Source organism: Anser cygnoides, chromosome 5 (genome assembly GCF_040182565.1).
Source record: "Anser cygnoides isolate HZ-2024a breed goose chromosome 5, Taihu_goose_T2T_genome, whole genome shotgun sequence".
Classification (NCBI taxonomy): domain Eukaryota; kingdom Metazoa; phylum Chordata; class Aves; order Anseriformes; family Anatidae; genus Anser; species Anser cygnoides.
Genome location: NC_089877.1, coordinates 1213698 through 1230997, shown reverse-complemented (window position 1 = coordinate 1230997; position 17300 = coordinate 1213698). Strand labels below are relative to the sequence as shown.

The window sequence follows — 17300 nt, the reverse complement described above, 5'->3', positions numbered from 1 at the left end:
TATCACTAAGCTCTACATCTAAACGTCTTTTAAAGACCTCCAGGGATGGTGACTCAACCACCTCCCTGGGCAGCCCATTCCAATGCCTAATGCCTGTTTTAAGGCTACAGCCGTCCGTACTTAGTAATTTCTGTCCAGTTTAATTACTCTTTCTTGAATAAATACTTAAAGCAACTTTGAACAGTCATCGTTTATTATCCCAGCTTTACTGCTGGCAGCTCCTTAGGAATTAAGGTATTAAAGAAACTCCTATCCGTAAAACTTGTAGTGCTAACTAGATTAGTTACAGTTTCTGTAAGCAGTATCCTCCAACATTACTCTCAAACCTTTGAGAAATACAGCTCTGCAGTAATACATGATCTATAAAAGTATCCGTGGCCATTCATGAGAAAAATACAGGCTTTGCTCTTTGTCTAAGTGCTCAAACATCATTTCTTCCTCCATTACTTTTGAAGATTCAACCATCATCTGCAACTTGATCTGTTGAAGCAATTCATCCTTAGAGTTCAAGTATAATATATTTTATGCTTATTTCCCTTTTAAGGACAATCTTCACAGCCTTCAAAGTCAATCCAGCCAGACTGACAGTTTCTCCAAGGCCTCCAATACAGCAAAGTCATCCAGTCAGACTTGAGGACATCCAAATCAACTCTTGCGACATCTCCAAGTGTTTCTGGGACACTTAAATGATACTACATTCATATACTTCATAATCTGAACTTTCAGACAGCTATTTAAAATAAAAGTTTTGATTCAGTTTGGTCCTGCAAACCTAGCTTTAATAGCACAAGCCAGAATCATACCAAAAATTTGTTTCCTTTTTATAAATGGAAAATTACACTGTAAAAACATGCATAAGGCTTTAGTCAAAAGGAAAACACTATCTGCTTAACTCTAAAATGGGAAGGGAAATAAATTGTTAAAAACTATGATCTCTGCCTAGTTTTCTCTGTAGTGTTCTAGCAGCTTATTTGTTCGGTCATATAACTCACATTTGATATCACTGACTCAAGGAAAAATGCTAGGAAGAGCCAACAACTTAAAATTAACATTCAGATGTCTAGTTTCTGGTAACAGGGATAGGTCAAGGAATCCGTTTTTCTCTTGGAGGCAAAGCACCCTCTCCTTGAATCGCAAAAAACATTTTTCATGGCTTCCAGTTAAACCATAAGACTGTATGGTGTAAATGACTTGAGTATAAGAGGGATCCTCACCCATCATAGAAAAAGAAAAGATGGTATGATTTCAGCTAACAGAATGCTTAACTTTCAACAGTCTTTGAAGTTCAAGATTCAGACACTGTGGAATCATAGCAAACAAATACAGATAATTATTAATCTGCAGTTTGTTAGGCTACTTTGGATTGTTAGACAAAGCAACAGTGTGGCTGAATAAGTGCAGTTTGATTTCCCTCTCTACCCATTCAACTTTGACACCTCCGATAAATTTCAGTACTCATGGCTTGCTCTGTTGCTGAAGCTTGCATTACCTTTCTAGGAGTACATTATGCTTCCTAGAGCACAGAGTAGTATTCTGGAATTCTAGAGCACAGAGTAGTATTCTGGAATTCTTAATGAAGTATAAATCCTTGCCAGTTGTATCTGGAAATCTCTTGTTCCTTTAAAATAGGAAACTTGCAAGCATCTTAGCTTTTAGTTGCTGCAGTATTAATTAAAACAGTTGTTACTGGGTGTGAGGAAGCAATCTCAAATCTTTAGTATTGCATGCTTTCAGTCTTGGCTATAAAGCCAGAGAAGTTGAGGTCTGCTAAAGGCATTTTAGCTAGTTTCAAAACCATCTTGTCAATACACAAGCATTACACCTGGAGTATCATCATACAGAAGGATACTAGTCATTTACATTTGTTTTCTGTATTACTTCAGCTCAGCCTTCCCTTCACCGAAAATGAGAGCTGACAAAGATGTGATAGAGCAATAAGCATCTCTAATAGGACCTGAGGTTACATAGCTCCACACAAATACTTAAACCTAGAATCCGAGTCCCTTGATTTAGTCATATTGATTGAGCACAGAAATAAAAGATGAAAATCTCAAGATGTGACTTAACACAACATGAATGCCTGCTGGGATCCAAATGCAGAAGAAGGTTGTGGGGACCACAACCATCTCCCAGCCACCGCAGCTCAGGGGAGGCACTTGGGCAGCTGCAGTCTCCTCCTGCTGTGACACCAGTCACCCTGCCATGAGGTACAGATGCTACCAGCTCTTGAGGGGGCCCTGTGAAGCGTAGCTTTTGATTCAGCATTTGAGAGCTTCTAGGTTGATTTTTCAGTTTCCTCCCCATCCCACAAGCTCATGAAATACAAGCTTTCATATTCAAAGCCTTGTTTAGGAGCTACCATACCAAGCAGCCTAAACACCCAAGCAGAAAGGAGATCCACACCTCAGAGTAAGAAAAGATGAGACTCTTACAGGGCATACGCTTTGCAGCATGGGCCTCAGCAATCCCAATCTTCCACCAATTCAGCAATCTTCCTGAAAAGCCTGCCAATATTTCATTTTCTTTCATTTATCTACTTTTCAAAGTGATATACTTTTCCAGTTGTACTTTACCTTTATAAACCTTTACCAATGTTGAAAGCAAAACATCCTGGCAAGAAAGGCAATGTTTGAAGTCTGGAGATGTCATCACAGACTATCAAATAAAATACCCTAGGGCTCCAAGAAAAATCAAATACCTTCCCACTTAGAAGAAAACAAGAGTTTTATTCCCCCCCCCCAACTCCATTAATTAACAAAGTATATGCATTATTTACATGTAAACAATTGGTGCAAGAACAACTTCAGCTTCAGGCAACATGGGAAGATTCAACTGGTCACGAGGATAAATGGAAGGGTGGAGCACCACCGCCCCTTCACATGGGCTACTCCAGAAGTCACCAGTTTAGAAGCATTCAGCACACACTCCGCCAGCACACAGTGGAATATACATGTGCCAGAATGCTCAGAGAAGGAATCCTTGTGTGTCAAGAAAACTGCAACCAAATTGTAACACACTAGAGAGGAAGCCATATCTTGTATTCTCTCTTGATAATCTCAGGATATGAAGAAACGCAGGGTTGAACCTGCCTGTGTATTGTAGAAGAGCAGAACTAGTACAGTGCATTACATTATCAGATGTGCAGTAAATTAACAGTTTAAGGAAATTTGTTCTAAGTAATCAACTACTGTCTTTCTCTGCCTCAGAGGTAAGCCCTGGCTATATACTATCTGAACAGGAAGAACACCACAGTCTTAGCTTAGTTGAAAAGTCAAGTAAGCTCTGACCCTCTTATTTGTCCATTTGCCCTGCATCACAATCATATTCTAGATTATTTCCTAAACATTATAACACATTAAATATTTGCATGCGTAATAATTTGTTGCATGCACCAAGGTACCTGTTCTCTACACTCACTGCAGCATACCACATTGTCTATGTAAATAGCAGCAATGAAACTCACTGGCATAAGGAAGAAAAGCCCCAACACAAGCTAGCATGAGCTAACATTCAATTGCTTGCAATTGTGCTGTCCTCTAAAACATAATTAGACAATAGTAAGAACCAGATTCCTATACAGTTTCGAATAGTTTGAGATTAAACTATTTTGCTTCAAGAGGTTGGTTCCTCCACCTGAGAATAACAATAGTCACTAGATAATGGACACAATCAGTCTTCATTTATGGGTTGAATTCTGCTTTTAAATACAGTCTCAGCAAGAGGCACATTTCTTTGTGCTGGAAGACAGAGAAAGCCATGTGCTAAAAGGAAATGCTAACACTTGGCTTGAAACAGTCACTGTTTTGGAAACGCTCAGGGACTGGGAGAAGCGCATACCAGTGGGTCTGATGCACTTAGACAAGAGCTAGAGAACTACCTTATTCACCCTCTTCCTTGCACATCACAGTCATACTCAGAAGGACGGCAGCCTGTTTGCACAAGTTCAGTCCTGCTGTCTTTCAGGGAGTTGAAAAACAGAAAGGGATGTGGGGAGAAAATCAAGTTTAGGATGTTGTTTCTCAGCTATTTTATACTACCAGTTATGTAAGTCACTCAGCTACACTGGAGGTGAGTTCTGTGCTGGGCCACTGGGATTTTGGAAAAAAAAAATCTTTAAATTGCGTGCATTTCTGTGATGTACTTTGACCTTTTGCAATTCACAGTTTACAGAAATGTTCCTGACAAGGGGAAAAAGGAAAAAATGTTGCTTTTCTACCCTGAGAAACAGTTGTAAAATGTATACCTATACCATAGAGCTTACAAATGGCAAAACCATGACTAATAAGACTTGGTCTGAAGAATAAAAAATTCTTCTTTATAATTTCTATCAGATGCCAAAGCCCATTCTAAAACGTATTTAAAAAGAATCAGACATTGTTAGGGTAGCTAATGCAGTCAAATTGAAAATTTTGTAAGAGAGGAATGAAGTTGTTTTATTTTTATATTTACTTTTTTAAAAAACATGTATCAAATTGGGGCTAGTGGTTTTAATATTAGAACAGAAGCCCTCGGAACCTAGCCCTCAATTCTGATCAGAGAGTAAGTGTTGTACGTGGCCATTAGCAAACCACCTGAGTTCTCTACCTCATTTTTCTTGTATTTAAAACAGAAGCAATTAGAGCATTTCTGAAAGATACTGCAAAAAGCACTTAATGACGCTTAATTTAGTTAATGAATTAATCTAGATTCACTTAATGAAGAATAACTGATAGTTAAATAACTTTATGGTATTTGAAAATCTCTGCTGTTATGAGGTATTGTTATTCTAATTGTTAATGATAATTTATCTTCCAGTTTGGTTTAAAATACCCAAAAAACTATTCAGCCAAGTTCAGTACTATTGTTGAAAATCAGCACTACTTCTGCAGTGTTGACTTTCTGGTATATTACCTGGGTAGTTTTTTAAACTGTACTATGTTGTGCCCCAGAACAGATATTCTAATATGATTTAATATTGTATTTGAATTACCTGCTTGGAATCTCAAGCTAGCTTTTAACACTGAAAAAAAATAACAACTGTAAAGAACTTTGGCTAGTTTTGGAAGATTCACAACCAGTGCCCATGTTTTGTAAGAGAAGTGTGTTATTCTAACACCCCAAGAATCGAAAGCATAGAGATGTTACATACAACATCCAAGTTACACTGTTAATGTCAAGACTATAAGCAGGTTGAAAGAAAGCCCAGCAAAGCTGAGCAAGGGGCATAGAAGAGGTTTCAGAGGCAGAGATTTTGGTACAGAGCTCTGCCAAGCCCCACCTCTCATAACGGCTGTTCCTCATACAACAGTCAGTAGCAGCACATGATCCTCTCTCAGTGTAGGATCAGCTCCCTGAGGTTGTAAACTATTATTTCACTAGTCTAACTTTGATTTTTGCTGCCTCAGACTTGCTCAAATATACTTCTTTCATCCAGCTCCTCACTGCTGCTCTGCATGGGCTTATTCACAAAAATATGCTTGTTCATGTGTCTAAGACTTTGTTTGGGCAGGTCACCTCTAAAACCCATGACCATTCTGCTCCGATTTTGTATTAATAAGTAAAATCAATAATCAATCAGTAGAACACTTACTTTGGAAGTTTTATTTCCTTATTCAGAAGTTTTTGCCATCCAAGTGGGAAAAAAAAAAGAAAACTTACTCAAAAACCACATCTGTTAACTTTCATTGTCCCTCCTCCCTCCCCCCATTAGAAATGAACCACCTAGGGAAATGACAGAAGGCTCCTGTGGTTTGCACCCTTTAACATGCCTCAATCAGCTATGAGAAGTTTCTTCATCAATTTTCTTCTGCTTAGCTTTTCTTTGGCCTTCCATACTGGAAATTGCAGCTACTGCTGCACCGTCCTGGGTATAACCTCAGGATCCCATGGCTCTGCTCTGCCCACACAGCTCTACAGCACCCTGTAGTCTAATGGGAGAACGTACAAAATCTGATCATATGCAACAAGAGTCCTAAGCCTAGGTTTTTGGCCTGACAAAAACGCGCCTGTCTATTAAGAGGCCACTAATGCCTCATAGGCAGCAAAGGGAAATCAGAGCTGTGAGGGTTCCTCCTACCATTGCCATTTAGGTATGTGCCTGAGACTGCAGGAACCACTGCAAGCAAGAACACACAAGCACTGCCAACACACTGATTAACATACTACCAAATTCATACTAGTCTCAGAATTAAACGAAGAGGAGCATGCAGGGGAGAAACCACAAAAACAACATTAGTTACGAGGTGCTTTTATCTACTAATTTTTGGGCAGCAATAGGAAAGTCTTTTGCTAAATATTTCTTCCCATATCAGGGCTCAATCTGCAAGTTTTGTTTATCGTTAACACCCAGTGGACACAGATAATGACAGCTTGGATCAAAAGGCAACTTCAGTAGATCTGAATAGGCACAGAGTGAATAAAGTTTCAAAACCTGATGACAAAAAAGATGAAATTTGATGTTTTTAATATCCATTTACATTTATAACATCTAACATATAAAATGGACCAAAAACACCCCATAAATCTTGAAAGCTGACAGAATAATTGAAAATAGTCCAGTCATCTACAGATATTCTGCAACTATAACTTAAGCATGATTCAAGCAATTAAGATTTATTTCTTGAAGAACTGTGTACTAGTTGCATTTCTACTTCTGCTAAAGGCTGGAGTTTCTGGCCTTATCTAACAGTCCACTATGGTATCAGTTAGGAAAATTAAAGCTGACCATACCAGTACAACTATTTAATTTTTATAGCTCAACCCGAGCTTCTAATTAATTATATAAACCCTAGGAAATAGTGTAATCCTAAGCTTCCTAACAATTTGAGCAGACGTGACATAACACAACAAAATATTACCTTATGTAACCTGTATGGAAGCATTCCAAAGGTCTGCTTTCTTTAGGTCATATCTTTTTTTTTTTTAAAAGAAAGCTTGATATGCATCAGCAAGCTTGCAGGTAATTGTTATGAGACAAGCAGTTAAAACAATGGCTGTAAAATACTCTAATCATACCATGGATTATATAGAAGGTTGGGAGAGTACAGTGGAGATCCAATGACAAACTGGTTCATGCGACTCCACCTAAAAGCATGACACCCAACTAGAGAAGAATTTTCCACTTGTTGTCAAACAATTTCTTAGCCTTTCATTGGCCCAATACAGAGCTCTAAAGATATAGTTTAGCTATGATTTAATTAGTTCTTCACATTTGGGCCTTTCTTCTATTCTTACTCTACAGAGCTCTAATCTATAAAGTCAACCAAGAAAATCAAGCTCTAGTCTAAAAGAGATCTTGAAAGCTTCCTATAGAAAGCAGCTCTTCGACATTTTCCAGGGTGATCTAGATGATCCAGAAAGCACAAAACTACAACTTAAAGCTGTTTGACTATACATGCTCAAAAACATAGAAATATAGACTTGAGATCGCAAAGAACTTCCTTTCCATTTCCATAGAATTAGATACAAAAATATCCCCTCCTCAAAATGCAGTAACGTTTAGTTATCTGGAATATATTTCACTGTATTAACAAGAATCCCTACTTTAGACTAGCTTTTGGTTCAATTCCAACCTCTCCCAAACAAACATCACGCACTAGCAAAACTGCGATTGTCAGTGGACTTGAGCCATGAAAGAGCCCCTTAGTAAGTTCTCACATTCAATAGAACCTATAAATGAACCTGGCTGGCACAGTGACCTCAGAACTAAGCCTTGTATTAAATACATCCAGCTTGTAAAATGCAAAGTCAATACATTTACAGGCAGTTCAAAGTGTGTAGTTAATCCATTCCTCAAAAGATTCTCAGGCAATATTGCAGAAAGGAAACATCAAAATATTAGTGCCTTCTGGCAACAGACATAGTTCTCTTTTTTTTTTTTTTTTACATTCCACTAAAAATCACAAGTCACTGGGCTAAACATGCACAATGGATAATAGAGCTCAATTATTTTTTTTTTTCCACACATGAATGACATACAGAAGCACAGAAAACAGGGTTGAAACAGACTTAAGCATTTTGATTGTGCTGCACCCAGCTTTCCTTCCAGGTGCAGTCAACTCTCACATAAATAATGAATATCTAACAGGTTCCTGAAGATCTCCTGTAGAAGCTTCACAACCCAGCATTCATTCCAGTACCTCACTACTCCTGGCATTAGGAAAAGCTTTGTAATGATGGTTAACCAAGAGCTCCCCTCCTACTGTTTTAGCCCCTTAAACCTAATAAACACCAAGTAATTCCTCATTTTTTTTCTTCTTCAAAACTTCTGCATAAGTGTGCAGGTTGATTGCATCTCCCCTCTGCATTTTCTTCACTTAAACGCAATCTCCTTTTTCTTTCAAAGGTCACATTTTATTTTTTATGCTGTATTCTAAGCATTCTTTCCCAAAATTCATTGCTCAAGGCAAATCACAGTGGTTCAGGTGAAACTAGGAGCCTTGGATGGAGTGGATTACTTTACATCTGCTACAAAGGATAAATACATCAACTTAAACATCCCCATTTGTATTTTATTTTTTTGAAAAAAATCACATTGACCACCATTTGCATCCACCAGAAGCCTTAGCAACATTTTTAAACAAGTTTTTCCCCTGAAGTATAACAACTATAAAAAACTACTCCTAACTGCATAATTTATCACCTTTTAAATTTATTAAAAATTCATTAGTTTTTTTTTTTTCCACAACAGTTTCCATTTTCCAAGTTGGTGGTAGCCCAGCATCACCTGTCAAAATATCATAGTACACATCCTTTCTATTTTACCACCCCTACCAAAAAATAAAGCATGGAATGGTAATCAACCCAGAAACACAAATCTTGCGTAAATTTAGTTAAAACAGCCTTTCTCATTTGATAGCAAATTATTGACAGCAATGCCTTGAATATGCTTTAGCAGCCTACTGATATATTCATTTTAAAATTGTCTCAGCAAGTCCATCTAACAAATAAGACTGCTTGATAAGCATATAAGATGGTATCAAAAACTTTACATGACATCGGCTGGATCTCCACTATCCATGCCATCTGCTACATTTTTCCCAGAGGAAGTGAAGTTGATTTCAGATGATCAGTCTGGGGCAAGTCTGTCTGGATAATCACAGATCTCCTTATCCTACAACTGCTATCAGATGTTTTGAGGAACTGATACTAGTCTAACTAATTTAGACTGGGCAACGTAGGAGACCCTGTTATTTATGTGAGGCAAGAAGAGCTTATGAAACACTTACCTCTTTCAGTATTTGCTTTTTGAGGCACCCCCACTCTCATCCTCCTCTTCTTGTCCTGTTCTGCAACTCCTGAGTGTCAACAGAATGACTGCCCCTGAAACAATAAAGCAAAACAGAATACTTTTATTCTCATTCACATATCCATACTTTTAATCAACATGCTGCTTACAGCACCCTGTTATCTTGCCCACACTTTGTCAGTTCATCTTACAGCTTTAAGCTCCTCAAGGCAAAGCAGCAGAATATCTTGTTTACTTACAATCATGTACTATGGCTCCTATAGTGACTTGACCACTAATTGAAGCTGTAGCTTCCTGTTGTCACAGAAGTAATGTAGTACAACCCCTCTAAATCCAGATTGCTTTCATTTGCTACACATGGTACAAACACAACTATTACAAGTTGTAAGCCCATACAGAAGCTAGTTCCTATGAATATGAAACAAATGCTTTGGAGCACAATTTTATAAGGCATCAGCAACTTCTTGTTAATTAAGTAAACTGAAGCAGAAATAGAGAATACGTATCACACTTTAAAAAAAAATCTGCACTGCACCAGCAACACTTCCTCCATGCACAAATCATTTCTATCTAGCACAGATCAAATACATTTTGTCCACTATGCTAATAGAATGACTTCACTTTCCTCTTATGCCCTGATCTAAATATTTAAGTGACTATTTGGTTAGGTGTATTTTTGTCCTTTATCAGGATAATACATTGGGGGGAAATAAGCTCGCCTACTTAGATTTTTATTTTATTTTGGAGACCCAAACCCCCTCCATTTCCTAGTAGGCTTGTTGCATCATGTAGAACTACCCTCCCTTAAATGAGGCCTCAAGCTTGACTCATCATCTTGGCAATGTTTTCAGGTGCAGAAAGAGTCTTGCAATTCAAATCTGAGCACAAAGCCTTAGAAGAACATTTCCTGCATGTCCCCCACCCACTGATTTGTTTTTTTCCTGTCAGTCCATGCTTCTGACAAACATGTTGTGATTTATTTGTTAGCGCTCCCAAGGTGATGAGCAAAATGGTAGAAAGTTATCACATAATTAGTACAAATATTTTGCCTAAAGGGGAAAAGTTAAGAAAAATCTGCAAAAATTGTCACTCGTACCACACCTTAGAGCTTGTGACAGCAATGAATTAGATTTAGACTTGCTTTGTAATAAACAAGCTGTGAGATGACAAAAAATACTCATCATCATCATCTATATAGCTCATAATAATAATAATAATACAATGTAGAGATGTGACTTCTTTTTTCAAACTGTAAATTAAACACAATTAAACACATTGAAAGTCAAAGCACCTTCTCTTGACACAGCAAGAGAATACAGTATCTTTCACTTCATAGCAGTGCTTAGTAAAGCTTTGTAGTGTAGGTGAATAATTAAGCATGGGGATCTTTCCTCCAAGAATCTCAGGCAAATCAAATGTCTAATTATGGTTCCCAGCCCATTCTGAAATCAGCATTTTAGCCAGCGTGAATAGGTAAAATGAACTCCAGAGGTTTAGTGGTTTGCCCTAGATCACACAGAGCTGATGGCAGCACTGCTGCATAGTCAGAGTTCTTGGAGTACTCGTACTCTCCTGTTCTAACCACAGGACCACACACCCGCATCACCCCATAAACCTGCTGCACTCGAAGTCAGGAAACGTGATTTTAATAAAAACATTTTCAAAATAAGCTCATGTCTCCCCATTTGAAGAAAATACCACAGCCCAGAATAACTGCAGAACTCCATTAAATTTTTGCTGTCAGATTGAGTCATGACTAGAATTTTTAGGCTGTTTGCATTATTGCTAAAAGATGAAATAACTGAAAATTGACTTTTCCATACAGATATTTAGCTACCTACTATATTTGAACATGCAGGCAATAATGGAGGCACCAGAGCAAGTGAGCTGCTGGGGGTGGTGGGGATGCAGAACTTTGCCAGCCTATATTACCCAAGTTACTTCATACAGCTTTGATTTCAGCATTTATGCTCCAGCATTTTTGGATTTATTTTGCCTTTCGCTTACATGGGTGTTTCACAATCAGCAGTGGAAAAAAAACCAAAGGTTTATTTTTAAATTAGAACTTATTTTAAAATCAAATACATGTGCAGGGAACAGTCGGAATACTGACAGTATCCTCTGTTTAAGATCCTAGGCTAGGTTCTTTTTTTTTTTGGTGAACAGAGTCGAAACAGTATTTCCTCACAGAATGCTTGAGTTAGGATTTCACTAAAAGGGTAGAGTCCATCAGAGGCCTTGAAATCCTATTACATATGGCTTCATGAAATTGCAAAATACTATGTTTTTAGTAATCTTTAGGGTAATTTTTTTTCCTGTCTAAAGGCCTAAACTAGGCATCATTTAAATCCTACTTAAGACATTAAAACAGGATTTAAGTTGGATTTTAGTGATTAATAGGACTTATGTGGGACTTTTTGTGGGTCTCTTGTTCCCAGCAGCATATCAGAACAAGCCCACCACAATTTTTCTATACTTTCCCTCTGAGTACAGAATATAAAGTGTACAGTGAGTGAAAGCATCTGTTATTTCCACAGCTATTACTTCACTGTCCAGACAACTAGTTTGTCTGGTTATTTCCAGTCTGTTCCAACACATTCATCAAATAAAGGAAAAAAAGCCCTAAAACGTAAGGAACCCAGCCTCAAACTGCAGCGCCCTAGCAAGGCATTTTCTTAATGGAAGCTGTAATATCAACAATTAAGGAAAACAAATAATTAAACCTCTAATATAATCTGTACTCTTAAAAATTGGCTTCATGTGCAAAGAAAGGTGGGAGCACTCTTGACATTATGGTTCTCACATTTGTTTACCCAGGCCGTCTGCTTCTGGTATCTATTAATTATTTTCTGTGAAGTAAAGGTTACCAGGGACCAATAAGAATCTTACTGGGCCAGGTTTGTACACAACCAGTAGTAAATGCACTCTATAGTAAGTGTTTTAGTTAACTGAACAATGAAACATGGTCACTAAATGAGTTTCTATCTTAAGGTAATACTTAGCTGCTCTTCCTCCTTATTTTGCTGTTCGTACATTAGAAAACAAACAGCAAAATGGAAGGAAATTACCGCAAGTTTATCTGCTCAATGGTACGGGGAACAGGGACCCCAACTCTCACAAAACGAATTCAGAATAAATTTAACTTGTGTATGTAAAGCAATCGGTTCTTGGATATTCTTGCACTGGCCGAGGGTCAGCTTTGTTTATAACATGACCACCCACCCTCGCTATAGACTAAATCTTACATAAACAAACCCAGACAGTAGGATTAAAGGATAAACATAACTAATGCTTAGATTCAGAGTTTATGATGAATGAAAAAGAGCCAGAGCACAAAACACCACAGTAAAACAAAAAAAGGCCAAAAAAAGCACCATGCACATATATTTACTTTCCAGCCTGTCCAAAACATATTTTCTTTTAAACATATTTTCTTTTAAAAACTGACCTAAGTTTCATCCAGCTGATTCCTTAACTTGTGTTAGTTTTTCCCCTTATTATTGCTTAATAGGAACATGTTATCAAAATAAAGCTATAGAGAGAAATAATGTTAGTAGTAAATGAATAGCTATGAGAACCTGCAACTCTATAGCTTCTTCATTCAAGCCTGTGCAAGGGAAATCATTCTGACATTTGATGAGAACAGTGGAATGACCACTGTTCACTGCAAGGCACATGGCAAACGTAGGCTTCCCCCCCCCCCCCCCCCCCCCCCCCAATTCAAATATAGAAGATATTTCAGATTGCATTACAGCATTCAGTTTAGGAAAAATCACTTTACCACGCAGGAATGCTAAACAAAGACAAAATAGTGAAACCCAGAAAAGTACATAGAAGAGTATGATGTGAGCAACAGTATGATGTGAGCAACACAATTTTGATTACTTCCAAACTATTATGGTTGGAGTCATGGAAAAGGGTATTAAAGAACACATTAGAAATTCATACATCTTGCTTTCAGAAATTAAATAACCTAAATATCAGAAAGTCATTCAGGATTCTAATAAGATTTCAGTATTTTTATAAAAGTTATTAACATATCTGAGTAGAAATGATAGACAAGCTTAGCATTTGTGATGACAGAATTACATTTGACCATCACGTTAATTATCTTATTACCAAATGTTTGTTTGCCTATGTTGATGCAAGTTGCTTTTGTCACTGCGAAATCTACTTTCAAGTCCCTACTTCTCAAAGTAGTGTGAGCTGCTCCAAGACAGCACTTAAGTCACAGAACTGCCAAATTTCACAAGAAAAATCAAGTCATTCTTTATCCACTTTCCAAAATCAAGGATGGGGTACAACTTTGTCAATTATCAATTTATGGAGCTCATTTTCTCATACACTGACAAACACCAGGAAGCATAATCTGAATGTCTACAGAGATATAATTTACTATTTGGGAAAATAATAGGGAAAATAGTTTTGTTTTACAAAACTACCTAGCCTATTTGTGACTTCCAGGCAAAAAGATGGTGAATCAACCTCATCAAAAAAACAAAAACAAAAAAACATATTGGAAGAGTGGATTAAAAACTTCCCAAGACATTTTGGAAAAAAGTCATAGCCCCAGCATGAGGAAGAGGTTCTGTCCTGGGTTCTAAGAGCCCTGTGACAGATTCTGGAAGTTTGCAAAAAAAATCTGCACATTCAATTTTTTTTTTTTTTTTTTTTTTAAACTTTCCCTTCCAGGATAAGTATTGAACTAAAGCAATTTTTAACTAACTGAAAAGTCAGTGCCTATTTCAGATATGATGTATTAAATCTGGAAAAGCATTTTCAAGAAATTAACAAAAAAATGCAGCAATAGGATAGTGCCTCTGCAGTTGCCTGTCTGGAGTCAATTTAAAGTGTTGCATATGCAGGCTGAGATTAGGCTTTCTTTTTTTTTCCTCCCTAAAATTCCTTTTGATATTGATTTTCGTGCAAAGAATTTGGGAACAGGCTTTTTTCATAACTCCTCTGAGAACACCGATGTTCAGAATGCATTCACGTGTCAGAAAGATGCAGTGATGAGAGGAGTTCCTTCAGAACATCTATGACCAAAATGAACTGATAGTGCGGACTGTAGCCAACAGATAGCTGTAAATTGTAGTCACTTCCACAGCAGTGTTCACTTACATATTTGCGGTGTCTAGGGGCACATCAGAAACCTTTTTTTTTTTTGTATTAAGTTCAGCTTTCTCAGTAGTCAGGGGAGTAAAACGCTTGCTTTCCTTTTTACACTAATGACCTTTTAACAGCCACATACAGATACTGAGTAAGTGTTTGTGGGAGCAGGGAGAAAGAGCAATAAATAATTTTAATTAAATTCATTTAGTCACAAGTGTGAAATTATCTCAGTATTCAATTTTTCACAGACAACTCTCTCATATGTATAAACAATCCCAGAACTGAGGACAAGCTAAAACATTTACTTTCCCTATTCTAATTTTCTTTCCCTTTACCAACCTTTCAGACAAGGTCTCCCCACATTTACACAAGAGCCATCTGGATCTGCTTTCCTTCAAACAAGTTTCTACTGGCAAAGCTTTCACAGGTGAGCAACTTCTTCAAGGTCTACAAGGAGTTGGAAACCTTTCTAAAAGGCCTTATGACTCCATAGAGGCCTTGTATTGTATCACAGGTGTAGCCTCCACTGTGTGCACAAATAAGTTTCCTCTCACTGTATCCATAAACAACACCATTAAAAAAAAAAGTCAACATTCTTGGCAAAAAGATTGAGACACTTGCAACCACCTCTGTTAACGTTTGGCTTGCAGATGGTAACCAGTTCAAATGCAAAATTAACACTGGCATATTGCTGGAACCAGCAAGCTCTCAGCATACTGACATCTTATGAGAAGTGCAGAGCAATTTAAGTATGAGATCAAACCAAACAATTCTTCCAAAGAGAAATGAATCACCAAAAACCTCAAAGTAGGAAGAAAATTAGAGCAACACTTTTTCATAAGAGCAAGTAATTGAGGGAAGTTTTAATAATGTTGCCAACTTGTATAGCAAGAAATGCTAATACCTACTAAAAGAGCACTCTTGATAAATAGCTATGTTGAAGCAGCAAAGATATTTGTCTAAAGATTAAGAGTGATCTGAAAAAGGAGGATGAATGTGACTACCAAGAAAAATGAGATATGCTGTTGAAAAATAACCAAGTTTAAAGTTTTTTTTTCCTTAAGTACAGATGGAGGCATACAAATTTGTTTCCTAACAAAAAGCTGGCTAATTAAAAAAATTACCTAAGTCCAAGAGAAACTACAGGTAATGACAGGAAATTGTAGCTGGTCATTTATGCCATAACAGAAACACACATTAAAACTGTCAGCCCAAAACAATGACTATCCATCTTATTGAAATATCCTGCAACAAAGGCTATGAAATACCACGTGTAGACATCCTTACTGGTGCCAATATTATATGATGCCATCTACAGACCAAGGAGGTTGCATGCTACATTTTCACTGACTGCTTGATTGAATGCATGCTCTGGAGTAAAAGGCACAAGGCTTCTCATCCCAACAGCAGAGCTCCTCTGCTAGCACTTCAGAGAACGAAAGGTAAAAGAACTGCTCCCGCACTCTGTCATTCTGTGCTGAATGTAAAGCACAGTTTTCCTGCTTGCTCATGAAGTTCCTACAGCTCTCAGCTATGCTATTTACACCATGTCAGCTGTGAAGTAATTGCTGCCTCAAAGGAAGCAGAAAGGTCAGTAACTCATTTCACATCAAGTAGTGAGTAACCAATGCAAACAGGATCGTGTCAAGGCTTCTCTGCGGCTGGAGCAAGCCTCCATGAGAACAAGGGACTGGGACCAGCTGCTCTTCTGGCAGGAACAGGAAGAGGAAAGGGAATTAAGAGCAACATTGAGCAAACTGAAGAGTTACCCAGATGGGAAGTGGAAGTGTTGGGCAGCAAGCATTGCTTTTGGGGTGGCTCTGCCTCCAGATGGGTCATTTTAAGAAAGGCACTGGAAAGCTTAAGAATGTATTAACATCAGCATCAAAGGATTTGACAACACTTCTAATCACATGCCTGCCAACTGCTAGACAACGTACCTTAAAACTTTTTTCTTCACTGTGTCAAAAATAAAAAAAAGCAAAACATAACCTACAAACCATACTATTTTTAAATAGTACTAACATTACTTACTATATTAGTGTGACCTTGCCCAGTGGTCAGTATATAATGACTGCAAAGTAATGTAATGGAAGTAAACAAAAGCTATACACAAAGCGAGACTTAACTCCAATGACTAAAACCACTAAGCTGCATAATTAAAATGTTGACGAAGAACTGCATTCCACTAACACTTTTTTCCCCATATCGCTCTTCTTCAAGAAGAAAAATTTCTTCTAATCAAAGAGCTTTCAGTATTAAGTCTCTGACTGTCATGGTACGTTAAGGCTTTTTGTATTTATTTCATAATGTCAGTAGCATTCCGACATAAACATGAAATGCAATAAATGGTAAGCATCATCTCTTCACAAAACACACAAACTAATCATTGCTCCTGCAGTTGTTTTACTGCCAAATAAAAAAAAACAAACAAAAAAACCAAACAACACATTTTCAAAGAGTATAAGCGAGTTAGATGATCATAGGGCTCCCTAAAGAAGTTCAGAGGGAAATTCCAGATATGACATATCCAGTTAGTCAAGAAGACAATTCCCACTTATAATTTTCGGTTTCAAGACTTAGATCCCTCCTCTCCTAATTAGCTTAAAAATTAGTGTTTTGCATCATTGAAATGTTTACCTATATTATCCAAAAGGCAATAGAACACAACTGTAAAGTACAACAAATATACTTGTTATGCTAGATGATTTTCACATCTCTTTCAAGCTTATTTTATTCCAGGTTCCCATACAAAGGCAGTCAGAGAAAAACTATAGGAAACCTACTACCACCTCTTAGGCTAGCTCATTGAAAAGCTATTAATCACTTGATGCAGAAACTCTGATCTTGCATAATATGTGCTTTTCAGTGCCTGGTTCAAAAGTACAGAATGCAGAAATTTCTTCAAGTTCTCATTGCCTACAGCATGTGTGGTAAAGCCTCAGCCTTACCTGAAAACCCT

The 17300-nt window shown here is 37.5% G+C and overlaps 1 long non-coding RNA gene across 12 annotated transcripts in view; it reads right to left on the bottom strand.

Moving 5' to 3' along the window:
* LOC106040874 (uncharacterized) overlaps positions 1-17300 on the bottom strand; it is a 157017-nt gene that overhangs the window by 76940 nt on the left and 62777 nt on the right. For all 12 annotated transcript variants that reach the window (XR_010831743.1, XR_010831737.1, XR_010831742.1 and 9 more), the window contains one exon: positions 9207-9300. This is a non-coding gene — a long non-coding RNA (uncharacterized lncRNA). The remainder of the gene's footprint in view (positions 1-9206; positions 9301-17300) is intronic.